The 11,220-nt window shown below is 33.6% G+C and overlaps 1 long non-coding RNA gene and 1 pseudogene across 3 annotated transcripts; one reads left to right on the top strand and one right to left on the bottom strand.

Moving 5' to 3' along the window:
• Positions 1–36: 36 nt before the first annotated feature.
• On the top strand, positions 37–4,589 carry LOC146921157 (putative disease resistance protein RGA3 pseudogene; annotated as a pseudogene). Of its 2 annotated transcripts, none has more exons than XR_015012028.1 (3): positions 37–3,768; positions 4,064–4,202; positions 4,313–4,589. The product of XR_015012028.1 is annotated as a putative disease resistance protein RGA3 pseudogene, transcript variant X1 (transcript). The 2 variants fall into 2 exon arrangements; XR_015012029.1 differs by having other exon boundaries at positions 95–3,768; positions 4,302–4,589.
• Positions 4,590–5,181: 592 nt separating this feature from the next.
• On the bottom strand, positions 5,182–7,457 carry LOC146921156 (uncharacterized). The gene is made up of 3 exons (XR_015012030.1): positions 7,292–7,457; positions 6,194–6,444; positions 5,182–5,762 (listed from the first exon to the last, which is right to left on the bottom strand). It is a non-coding gene; the product is annotated as an uncharacterized LOC146921156 (long non-coding RNA).
• Between the last annotated feature and the right edge of the window lie 3,763 nt (positions 7,458–11,220).

Here is an 11,220-nt window from a genome sequence, read left to right as displayed (position 1 = left end):
TAACAATAAAAAGTAGATAGAGACTTGAGCAACTTTGTGCAAAATTTCAAAGATACATTAATCAGTGTGGGTCACCTGTTGACTTCACAAACTCAAACCATAACATCTCCTACCACTTACACTTTGTTAGTCTTCGTTTCTGATATTCATTTCTCAACAAAACAAACTCTATTCCATTTACATTCTGTGAGTTGGAATTCACTTGAATCATGGCTGAGGCTGTCATTGAAGTTGTCCTTGATAATTTGAGCACACTCATTCAGAAGGAGCTTGGCCTATTTCTAGGTGTCGATCGTGAATTGAAAAGCCTTTCCAGCTTGCTATCTACAATCAAGGCTACACTTGAAGATGCTGAGGAGAAGCAATTCTCAAACAAAGCTATCAAGGATTGGCTGCTTAAGCTCAAAGATGCTGCTCACATCCTCGATGACATCTTGGACGAGTGTGCCACCAAAGCACTAGAACTGGAGTACAAAGGATTCAAGTATGGACCATCACACAAGGTACAAAGCTCTTGCTTATCCTCTTTAAATCCTAAGAATGTTGCTTTCCATTACAAAATTGCTAAGAAAATGAAGAGGATGAGAGAGAGATTGGATGGAATAGCTGAAGAAAGGAGTAAGTTTCATTTGACTGAGATAGTAAGAGAAAGGAGATTCGAAGTCCTTGACTGGCGACAAACCACCTCAATTATTACTCAACCTCAAGTTTATGGAAGAGATGAAGAAAATAATAAAATTGTAGACTTTTTGGTTGATGATGCTTCTAGTTTTGAGGATTTATCAGTTTATCCAATTGTCGGTTTAGGTGGACTTGGGAAAACAACACTTGCCCAACTTGTGTTCAATCATGAGAAGGTAGTCAACCACTTTGAGCTAAGAATTTGGGTATGTGTTTCAGAAGATTTCAGTTTGAAGAGAATGACAAAAGCCATCATAGAAGCTGCATCTGGCCATGCTTGTGAGGATTTAGATCTAGAGCCGTTGCAAAGAAAACTGTTGGATTTGCTACGAAGAAAAAGATATTTGCTGGTGTTGGATGATGTATGGGATGATGGACAAGAGAATTGGGAGAGATTGAGATATGTATTGGCTTGTGGAGGCAAGGGTGCTTCGGTTTTGGTAACCACTCGTCTTTCAAAGGTTGCAGCAATCATGGGAACAATGCCCTTTCATGATATATCATTGCTATCTGAGACTGATTGTTGGGAATTGTTTAAACAACGAGCATTTGGACCAACAGAGGCTGAACGGTCAGATCTTGCAGTCATAGGGAAGGAGATAGTAAAAAAGTGTAGGGGAGTCCCTCTCGCAGCAAAAGCACTGGGAAGTTTATTGCGGTTTAAACGAGAAGAAAAGGAATGGCTCTATGTCAAGGAAAGTAAGCTATGGAATTTACAAGGCGAGAATTCTGTCATGCCTGCGTTGAGATTAAGTTACTTGAATTTGCCGGTAAAATTGAGACAGTGTTTTGCCTTCTGCGCACTATTTCCGAAAGATGAAAGAATAAGCAAGCAGTTACTAATTGATCTTTGGATGGCTAATGGATTTATTCCATCCAATGGAATGTTGGAAGCAGAGGATATTGGTAATGAGGCGTGGAATGAGTTATACTGTAGATCATTTTTTCAAGATACTCAGACAGATGAATTTGGACAAATTGCATATTTCTATATGCATGATCTTGTTCATGATCTTGCTCAATCTATCACAGAAGAGGTCTGTCACATTACAAATGATAGTGGCATACCTAGTATGTCTGAAAGAGTCCGTCATCTCTCAATTTGCAGGTGGAACATGTTTGAGGAAGTTGGTTCAATTAGGTTACACTGTGTTGAATCATTAAAAACATGCATAAATTGTGTTGACCAACTCTCACCCCATGTATTGAGATGTTATTCTTTACGAGTGCTTGACTTCGAGAGAAAAGAAAAGTTGTCGTCTTCAATTGGTCGTTTAAAATATCTAAGGTACTTGAATCTTTCTTGGGGAAATTTCAAAACTCTTCCAGAATCCTTATGTGAGTTGTGGAATTTGCAGATTTTAAAGTTAAACAACTGTCAAAATCTCCAAAAGTTACCTAATAGTCTAGTACACTTGAAAGCTCTACAACATCTATATTTGAGAGGCTGCTATTCACTATCAAGTTTGCCCCCGCATGTAAGGATGTTGGCATCCTTGAAAACTTTAACACTATATGTAGTTGGCATGAAAAAAGGTTTTCTTTTATCAGAATTAGGACAGATGAACCTTCAAGGGGACCTTCACATTGAGCACTTGGAGAGAGTTAAAAGTGTAATGAATGCCGCAGAAGCTAATATGTCAAGCAAGTGCGTGGACAAGTTGGAATTGTCATGGGATAGAAATGCAGAGTCACAATTACAGGAAAATGTTGAGGAGATTCTTGAAGTGCTTCAACCTCAAACTCAGCAACTTCGAAGTCTGGGTGTTCGAGGATATACCGGTTCCTGTTTCCCAGAATGGATGTCTAGTCCTACTCTAAAATATTTAACTAGTTTACAACTTGTGCATTGCAAAAGTTGTTTACACCTTCCGCATTTGGGGAAGCTACCATCCCTCAAGAGTCTAACAGTATCTAACATGAGTCATGTAAAATACTTAGACGAGGAGTCATGCGATGATGGAGTTGCAGGAGGTTTTATATGTCTAGAAAAACTGGATCTAGTGAAGCTGCCAAACCTGATAATTTTATCAAGGGATGATAGAGAAAACATGCTCCCACACCTTTCTCAATTGCAAATTATTGAATGCCCTAAATTGTTGGGCTTGCCTTGCCTTCCATCTCTCATTGATATGCGTATAAGCGGAAAATGCAATACGGGTTTACTAAGTTCAATTCAAAAACTCGTTAGTCTTGAATCCCTTATGTTCAGTGGCAATGAAGCACTAACTTGCTTTCCAGATGGGATGCTAAGAAACCTCAATTCTCTAAAACAATTTGACATTTGTATGCTTTCCACACTTGAAAGCTTCCCAACTGAAATCATTAACCTTAGTGCTGTCCAAGAAATACGTATTGCTGCATGTGAAAACCTCAAGTCATTGACAGATGAAGTATTACAAGGGCTGCACTCTCTTAAGATATTGAGTATTGTGGAGTACCAAAAGTTCAATCTATCTGAAAGTTTTCAATACCTCACTTGTCTTGAGAAATTGGTGATCCAAAGTTGCTCAGAAATAGAAGTTTTGCATGAGAGTTTACAGCATATGACTTCCCTTCAATCGCTGACATTGTGTGATCTTCCAAATCTTGCATCCATACCTGACTGGTTAGGAAACCTAAGTTTGCTTCAAGAATTAAATATTTCTCAGTGTCCAAAGCTGATGTGCCTTCCAATGAGCATTCAATGCCTTACTGGTCTGAAACGTTTGAGTATTTACAGTTGCAGTGAGTTAGAGAAACGGTGTAAAGAGAAAACAGGTGAGGATTGGCCAAAAATAGCTCACATTCAATGCATTGACGTAGAAAACATCAGAATGTTCTACGGATAAAGAGCAAGAATTTACTCTGCAGATTGGTTTTAGATCTCTCAAATGCAACTTCATATGTGTATGCATATATTATGCTTTCCACTCACGGGAGAAACCATTCTCCCACTGTATGGGTCCCATATGCATAGGAGATTTGTTGGTGCCATTTTGAAGTAATAGCAAGAGCAGTAAACCTCGTTTTGAAGCATTGTAATTTTGGGTTTGGTAGGTATCATTTAGATTTGTTGGTGCCATCTTTGTTCAACCCTAGTAAAAGGTAAGGTTTTTGTTTTGTTGGATTTTATTATTCATATCATTCTTTATTTCAGATTTTCTATGTTTTAACTTTTTATGTTTGTAGGATGCATATTGAAAGAGTATAGATTGTGGCCGAGATTATGTTTTGTTCTTGAATTTGTTCTTTAAGCATGAGAAAGTTAATTTTTTTTTTATTTATTTCAATCTTTTGTATTTATCTGTTTCTAAGCCTCATGACTATCCAAACATGTACTCATCTTTTGTTTTCTTCTTAAAAACTGATTCTTCTGTATTTATTATTGTGTCTACTTTAGGAAAAGAACATGTCAAAGCCATAGAAGGAGGCATACAAGAGGCTTTAATGTATGCTTTCAAAAATGTTCTGTCATGGAAGAATCTTCAGCCTTGCTTTCTCTGTTGGAATTGGTGATATTCTCTTTGGTTATGACATTGGTAAGTAGCAAACATTTTGTATTATTATACTCCATTTTGTTCACTTTTTTCTTTGTCAATTTCCTTTCTCCTGAGTCTCTGATTTATTTATATCTATAGTTTGGATACAGAGTTTATGCACAGCATTTGTAAAAGTGATATTATTCAGATGTAGACTACATGAATGGAAAATTTCTGCACGAAGGAAGCGTTGATGCAAGGATCCAGTCTCTTTGAAATTTTGGCATAAAATTGGGAGAAGTTTGTTTTTATTTTGCTTTTAGGTGAATAGCATTAATCCTTATGTAAGTTTAATGTGCTCTCCATTTTTGAGAAAGTATGATATAAATAACTACAGAGTGCAGGAATTTCCCTGTTAGCATAATAACATATTTCGATATTTTTCAAGCTTTTTTTTTATAGATCCTGCTATGTTTGGTTTTTAATTTTTGTCTTCTTATTTTTATTTTATTTAATGGAACAGTTTTTCAAAAAAATACTTTGTTTGCCCATTGTTGAAATATTTGCTGCAGTTCAGAAGTACAAAAGGAAGCTATATGACTTCCTTCTACGACAAGTTATCGAGTCAACTTTCTGTTAGTTAGTTATCTTTATACTTGGAGTTAGTTAGCAATTCGTTTCATTAGTTAGTGGCTGTATAAGTTTGTAATCTAACTCATTTTCAATAAGAGAATTCTCAATTTTCTCTCTCAGATTTCTAATTGCATCAAGTCTTTTGTTACCGGTAGATATTATTAGCATACTAATGCTCATTTGTCCAAACAACAAATACATCCACAATAATAAGTTATATTATATCTCCACTAGATTCAACTGCATTTAAGCTATGGAAAATCTAGTATGAGAGAATAACAATAAATCTGTGTAAGAAGCTAGCAACCACTTAGTGAAGTCAGAAAGTCTTGCAACCATAACATAAGAAGAGAAATTGTTTTCCTTCTTAAAAAAAATAAAAGAATAAGAGAAATTGTTTTCAAGATTTGAAAGTTACAAGATATCAACTTTACTGTTACTAAAAGGGTCTTCCTCGAATTACATAAATGTGTGAGAAGATAAAATAATCTGAAAGCAAATAAACCTTTAAAAAAGTAACATGAAATTCCCTCTACAAAAACATAAAATACGTTTTTTTTTTGTATTTGCCACTTAAAACTAGTATTCATATTTACAAGTACTTAAAACATACAGAAGAGATCAAATATCTTTTGCATTCCATTTCCACTTAAATTTGGCATCCTATTTTGCAATGAAACTTGACACTTGTATCCTTTTACATAAGACTTTTCTTCTTATGTCATTTAATCATTCAAACGTGAAGAAAAAGGATTCATATGCTTTTTTTTCATTTCATCACTTTTTTCATCTTTCGAGGATTTACGAGTATGAATGAGCTGGGTTGTAGGGGATATTTAGCTGTCTAGTACTCTCTAAAACAAGTTTAGAAGTCTAATGCTCCAAATCTTTTAAACGGCAAAAAGTCTCTCGGAGAGTGAAAACCTTCCCACCTACGAACAGAGTGCACCCTAAACTCTGTGCATCATCTGGTCCTTCATTTTGTACCTGAAACATAGGAGGTGCCATTTGAGCCTTTCCAATAAACTCCATCAAACAACTCTTGTGTGTGATTCTTTAAAAGCACATAACAAAACCATTTCACCGTATTTATAAAAATCCATAAAAACAAAAACATTCCACCATATTACAACAACAAAAATATTCATAAAAGTCTATAACACGAACATTAAATCAACTTTATTAATGATTTTATATACCTCTATAACAACACACATATATTCATAGCTCAAAGTACAAACTTAAAAATACAAAAACAAATATTTTTTTTCTTTCAATTTTCATTTCTTTCATAAGAAATTCCAAAAGTGTGTATCCTAATTTAAGTTAAACTATTTTTGAAGTGAAATAATAGCATTTTCATCACAAACCCACAAATTTTTTTTCCAAAGCAAACTCATAAAAATTGGAGGACTTACTGGTAAGAATGAGGGATGGCGTGTTTTGGTGGAGACCTGTATGGTTAGCAACTCTAACGCAAGTCTACAAACATCGTGCACTGAATCTCTTTTACGGTCAAAAGTTTGTTTGCAAGTGAAATACTCTCCACTTACGTACGCATCCAATCTATACTTGGATGCATGATTTGATCTCTCGATATCTATTTTAAATACATGATGGGTCATGTGTCTCTTATGAATAAGTTCCATCAAATGACTCTTGTGCTTTTCTGCAAAATAAAAGGGTTTAATACAAAAAGTGCACTCAACAACAAAACATTTAGCCATAACCAAATAGCAAAGTTTACAAGAACCAAACTAAACTGATTTTGAGGTTCAATGCGTTGCTGAATTTTTTTTCCAGCATATGTACTTCTAAACTGAATTTGCTCGTGTCTTTTATTTATTTTTTCAGCTTGACTTCCTTCTATGATGTTCCATCGAGCTAAAACCCTAATTAAATTAAAGCAAATGTTTAACACCCTTAGTCTTAAAAAATACTATGTTCTTCATTCCTTTCTACAGCTACTGCCTTTTGGTTGTCGGAAGGTGTTGTTTTTAGCTCAATCAACAAAGAAAACCAAAGAACAAATTTGTTACCTAAATACCCATTTCTTCCCTTTCTAGCAACATTCACAATCAAACCAAAAGAAAACCTAAATTTTGATCGAGAGATGCAGCAGATCAAACTAACATCTAACAAACCCAGAAAGGGACGACTCAACCGATCAAACATTTTACCAAAACTGATCAAGAGAAAAAAACACATAAAAAAATGATTCATGAAACGAAACACTAATTGAAACTCGAAGGCAACCAAAAAATGAAGGGTGGAGGAAGATGGATTTGAATGGATATGATTATCTGATGTTGAATCAGAAACATAAATTTTTTAAACCTATTATTTGAGTGTAAAAGAGATTCAGTGCACGATATTTATAGACTTGCTTTAGAGTTTTTAACAATGAAGTTCTCTGCAAACATCGTGCACTAAATCTCCTTACAGTCTAAAAAGGTTGGAGAACTTATTGGAAGAAGCCATAGAAAAATGCAGATGAATAAGAGTCTTTTATATACCTTTTGTTTGTGCGGTTTATGATATGACCATTCTTCAATCGGTTTATGTTGGGTATGGTGGTTATTTTGATTTGTAGAGTTTTTGTTATTTGTTATACTGAGAGGTCTCACCTACTATGAATTCTTCACCTACCTGTAATTTATAATACAGAATCTATCTATCTATGAACTTTGAAAGTAACACCCCCAATTTATATCGAACTTTATTAATTAAAAAAACAAAAAAAATTTGTCGTTGTCACGAGACATTTTAAACCCCGGATCTTGCATATATTAAACATTGTCCTACCAACACCGAGCTAAGCTCACGAGGACAACAGAACTAATATTTAATATTGTTAAACTAAGTTTGAAGTTTTTTTATTGCACTAAAAAATTATGGTTTTTTATTTTATTTTTTTGGATTATAAAAATGTAATAGTTTTGAATTTTGTATTTTTTTTTATGGTATCCAAGGTTTGAACATCAGACCTTGCATATATTATATATTGTCTTTAGTACCAACTGAGTTTAGCTCGCAGGAACTTGAATTTTGGATTTAACATTAAGTTTATAGTTTTGACAAAATTGACTTCATATTTATTGTTTTTAATATTAAAGTACTAAATGCATTAACTAATTTTGTTATTTTTCTATGGTTAATTGTCCTTAAATAGTCGTCCCTTCATTCACCTAGCATTACTAAATTTTGAATTTTAGTATGACGCTTATTTCATATTTCATCCAAACCGCAAAATGTTATTTGAAGATACACAAATAGTACAAGCATAGTCCTTTAAAAAACAAAAAAATCAAAAGCATAGTACAAATACAATCAAAAGCTCATCAAGATACACAAATTATTTAATGATACTCGAGGTAAAGATTACTCTCCTCGTGGGAAAGATTATAGTACAATCAAAGAATTTATGAACGACTATAAACAAAAGCCCCTCGTGGGTCTCGTGCAGATAGATAAAATAATAACAATAATATATAATGTTCCCTCAAAATATATATATATATATATATATATATATATATATATATATATATATATATATATATATAATGAGTACATAAATAAGTAAATTATTTATACTAGCAAAAAGATACATGCCCGCCTTCCCTATCTTTTTATTGTACTAACGTTTGAAAATGTATGAACGATATTCTTTTATGAAATTTTGATTTAGATTAAAAGTATAAATATAAATATAAATGTTTGTTGCTTTCAAATTCAAATTATAACAAATTAAACTAATCATGTTTATCTATTTCAATGAAACCAACAATATAACAAAAATTATAATCCAAATTTTTATCCTTTTAATGTCACCAACAACAATCGTTATTACAGAAAATTGTTTAAGAGTATAATTGAGATGATGAAAAGTCAGCACAAAATCTCATATTTTCTTTATATATAGTAAGTATAGATATACTAGTTTGTTATACCTTTTAAAGGATAAAAGATACTAATATCGTGTTTGTTTCACTTTTTTATTTATTTTGAATTCACTCCCACCCATTATCTTTTTTAAAGAATAAAAGATAAGGAAAAAAGACTGATATATCATGGACAATAAGGGTTGGGCTTAGTTACACTTTTTTTTTTTAATATTTGAATTTACTCTTATTTATTTGTTATACGAGTTATTTGTGTTGAAAGTTGAAGGTAATTTTGGGAGTAGAAAAAGGCAGCCCAAAATGGACTATTTTCTTTCTATATAGTATAGATAAAACCAAAATATGCTTGAACTAGAATAGAGATGCACTCACAGTCGTACATGGAGAGATAGAAACATGATTTTATCTGATGAGTAGAATGACATCCAATGCGGTGAGTATGTTGTTCGTACGAGCTTGAAACGGGGGGAAAGGGGAGGGGTGTACCTGCAAATACTCTACCGCTTAAGCCAACTTATGAGATATGGGATAGAATAAATCGTACCTTTGGAGACAGTGTAAAGTCCCCTTATATAGAGTTGTTGCTCGGCAGTTGCATGAACCGTAATTGTCGAGCGTTATAGAATGGCAATCATGACGACCGTTATAAATTATGTTTGAATTGGGGCACTGTGTTGCTGCGAGCATCCCCCTCGCGAGGAGGGGGTGTGAAGTAAGTGATTGGCCCAATGATGGATTGGGCCTGTTTTATTGAGCTTGGACTATTGCGAGCATAGGCCTTTGGACATTCCAGAACAATAGCCCCCAAGTTGTTGCTCTAATGTGATGAATTCGAGCAATAGTTAGATCCTATGCGAGGATAGATATTATGATCGTGGGGATTAAGTTATAAGGAGTGTGGTGCTCGCCTAACACTTGTGATTTGTGCGAAAACTGCAAGTTTTAGGAGTAACAAGGATTGGTGGTTCGTTAAGAATTGTGCTCGTATAAGGATTTGTTCTTGCAAGAAGCTAGTGAATTCGATGTTCGACTTGGAGCCGTTTTTTGTAATATGCTCGCAGGGAGCTGGTTAATTCGAGAAGAATTGCGCTCGTAGAGACAAATGACATTGATGCTCGTTGGAGAGTCTTTTATTTGGAATGTTCGCGACGAGCCAATTTGTTTCCATTAAAAGGATCCTTCTTGCGGGGAGCTAGTGATATTTTGGCTTACAAGCTACGTTTAGTAACGATTTTACCTTGTGCTGGTAAAAATATTATGCCTGTGATTGGATGTGACTATTTGGTACCATCATAGACGATATAATTGTTTGTTCTCTTAGAATTTATTGTTAGCATCTTGTGCATGAGATTGAGGGGACATGACCTTTGGTGACTAAGCAATTAACAAAATTTATTGATTAAAAATAGTAAAAAAAAAAAAGAATAAGGTTTTGCAAGTTTAAATTGTTTACACAATAAGAGTAGTAGTTTGATTGCAGAAAATTAAAAGGGGTTGAATTAGATGTTTAATGGTGATTAGGATTCTATGAATCTCCTCTGTCTTCTTCGTTGGATTTAGTCCTTAGGAACCCTAGTAAATCAAACGTTCTTATTCATATGTTATTATTCGGAGAAATTAGAGGTTGTTAATCTCGTAACCTGATATCAGTTCAATGGTCTAGGTTTGTCGGACCTAGTCTTGAAAAGCATTGGAAAATACAAAACATAGAAAACATAGTTCAGGAATGAATAAAGAAATTCCTTTATACTTGAATTCAACAAATAAATAGTCGTTCATCTAGAAATCCTAATCAATAGAGGTTTAGTTACACATGATAACAAACATCATTGCAAAAGAAAAGAAAAGCATACTCTAGAGCAAGGTTGTCAAAAGAAAAGCATATCATTCTTTGTTTCAGACTTCTATGTTTTAACATTTTATGTTTGTAGGGTGTATATTGAAATCGTATAGATTGTGGCCCAGATTATGTTTTGTTCTTGTATTTGTTCTTTAAGCAGGAGAAAGTTAATTCTTTTTATTTATTTCAATCTTTTGTATTTATCTGTTTCTAAGCCTCATGACTATCCAAACATGTACTCATCTTTTGTTTTCTTCTTAAAAACTGATTCTTCTGTATTTATTATTGTGTCTACTTTAGGAAAAAACACGTCAAAGCCATAGAAGGAGGCATAAAAGCGGCTAGTATTTAGAAACTAAATATATAAATTATCATTCAAACTACATTTACATGGTCTTTCATTTTCCAATGCTTTCAAACAACATTTACACAATAAACAATTAGTATTTGCCTTTTGATTTGCAGGGGGCTGAAGCATTTTCTGATTATCCAAAGCTCTATAGAAATGCTTCTTCCTCTTCAAATATTAGAAGCTTTACTTTGCAAAGTAGTTCTACAAATTCTGATTAGATAAAAAATTGTATAAAAAGATCAATGATTACTATTGGTCTTATTCGTTTACATGTTATGATATGTATCAGAAATAAATAGAAAAGAGGAAGAGAAGACAATATATGAAGCACAAGATACTTAACTTGCA

This window comes from Medicago sativa, chromosome 5 (assembly GCF_051527215.1).
Source record: "Medicago sativa cultivar Bolivia chromosome 5, Bolivia_mono, whole genome shotgun sequence".
NCBI lineage: Eukaryota > Viridiplantae > Streptophyta > Magnoliopsida > Fabales > Fabaceae > Medicago > Medicago sativa.
The sequence above is the reverse complement of the archived record's forward strand: the minus strand, read 5'-3'. Positions and strand labels throughout refer to the sequence as shown.